This window comes from Oxyura jamaicensis, unplaced genomic scaffold (assembly GCF_011077185.1).
Source record: "Oxyura jamaicensis isolate SHBP4307 breed ruddy duck unplaced genomic scaffold, BPBGC_Ojam_1.0 oxyUn_random_OJ60505, whole genome shotgun sequence".
NCBI classification, from domain to species: Eukaryota; Metazoa; Chordata; class Aves; order Anseriformes; family Anatidae; genus Oxyura; species Oxyura jamaicensis.
This window is the reverse complement of record NW_023306771.1, coordinates 1-1,693: the sequence shown is the minus strand read 5'-3', so window position 1 is coordinate 1,693 and position 1,693 is coordinate 1. Positions and strand designations below refer to the sequence as shown.

General features: G+C 54.7%; 1 long non-coding RNA gene across 2 annotated transcripts; it reads right to left on the bottom strand.

Moving 5' to 3' along the window:
• Positions 1–6: 6 nt before the first annotated feature.
• Positions 7–1,212, bottom strand: LOC118158887. 2 transcript variants are annotated; one of them, XR_004746928.1, is made up of 3 exons: positions 1,037–1,212; positions 907–936; positions 7–415 (listed from the first exon to the last, which is right to left on the bottom strand). It is a non-coding gene; the product is annotated as an uncharacterized LOC118158887 (long non-coding RNA). The 2 variants fall into 2 exon arrangements; XR_004746929.1 differs by having other exon boundaries at positions 1,047–1,212.
• Positions 1,213–1,693: the final 481 nt, after the last annotated feature.

The following is a 1,693-nucleotide window of genomic DNA, read 5'->3' as shown; positions in this document are numbered from 1 at the left end:
TGTGCCCTATAGCACCCCATTGTGCCCTATAGCACCCCAATGTGCCCTATAGCACCCCATTGTGCCCTATAGAACCCCACTGTGCCCTATAGAACCCTATAGCACCCCACTGCGCCCTATAGCACCCCATTGTGCCCTATAGCACCCTATAGAACCCCACTGCACCCTATAGAACCCTATAGAACCCCACCGTGCCCTATAGCGCCCCACTGCACCCTATAGCACCCCATTGTGCCCTATAGCACCCCACTGTGCCCTATAGAACCCCACTGTGCCCTATAGAACCCTATAGCACCCCACTGTGCCCTATAGCGCTCTATAGCACCCCACTGTGCCTTATAGCACCCTATAGCACCCCACTGTGCCCTATAGAACCCCATTGTGCCCTATAGAACCCCACTGCGCCCTATAGAACCTCCATTGTGCCCTATAAAACCCCACTGCACCCTATAGAACCCTATAGCACCCCACTGCACGCTATAGGACCCTATAGCACCCCAATGTGCCCCATAGTACCCTATAGAACCCCACTGCGCCCTATAGCGCCCTATAGCACCCCACTGTGCCATATAGAGCCCTATAGCACCCCACTGTGCCCCATAGAACCCTATAGCACCCCCCTGTGCCCTATAGCACTCCAATGTACCCTATAGCATCCTATAGCACCCCCCTGTGCCCTATAGAACCCTTTAGAACTCCAATCTGCCCCACAGGACCTTATAGCACCTCACTGCACCCTATAGAACCCTATAGCACCCCCCTGTGCCCTATAGCACCCCTATGTGCCTTGTAGAATCCTATAGAATGCCACTGTGCCCTATAGAACCCTATAGCACTCCACTGTGCCCCATAGAACCCTATAGAACCCCACTGTGCCCTATAGCACCCCACTGTGCCCCATAGTACCCTATAGAACCCCACTGTGCCCTATAGAACCTTAGAGAACCCCGCTGCGCCCCATAGAACCCTATAGCACCCCACTGTGCCCTATAGAACCCTTTAGAACTCCAATGTGCCCCATAGGACCTTATAGAACCCCACTGCACCCTATAGAACCCTATAGCACCCCACTGTGCCCTATAGCACCCCACTGTGTCCCATAAAGCCCTATAGAACCCCGCTGTGCCCTATAGAACCCTATAGAACCCCACTGTACCCTATAGCACCCCACTGTGCCCTATAGAACGCCATTATACCCTATAGCACCCTAGTGCCCCCCCCACTGTACCCTATAGAACCCCCCTGTACCCTATAGCACCCTGCTATACCCTATAGCACCCCATCATGGCCTATACCACCCCATAGCACCCTACTGCGCCCCACAGAACCCTGCCGGACCCTATAGCACCCTGCTATCCCCTACAGCGCCCCATTACCCCCTGTTGTACCCTATAGCACCCCACTGTGCCCTATAGCAGCCCATTATACCCTATAGCACCCCATTGTGCCCTATAGCACCCCACTGTGCCCTATAGCAGCCCATTATCCCCTATAGCACCCCATTGTGCCCTATAGCACCCCAATGTGCCCTATAGCACCCCCATTGCACCCTATAGCACCCCACTGTGCCCTATAGCACCCCACTGCGCCCTATAGAACCCAATGCGCCCTATAGAGCCCTATAGCACCCCACTGTGCCCTATAGCACCCCACTGTGCCCTATAGAACCCTATAGCACCCCACTGTGCCCTAT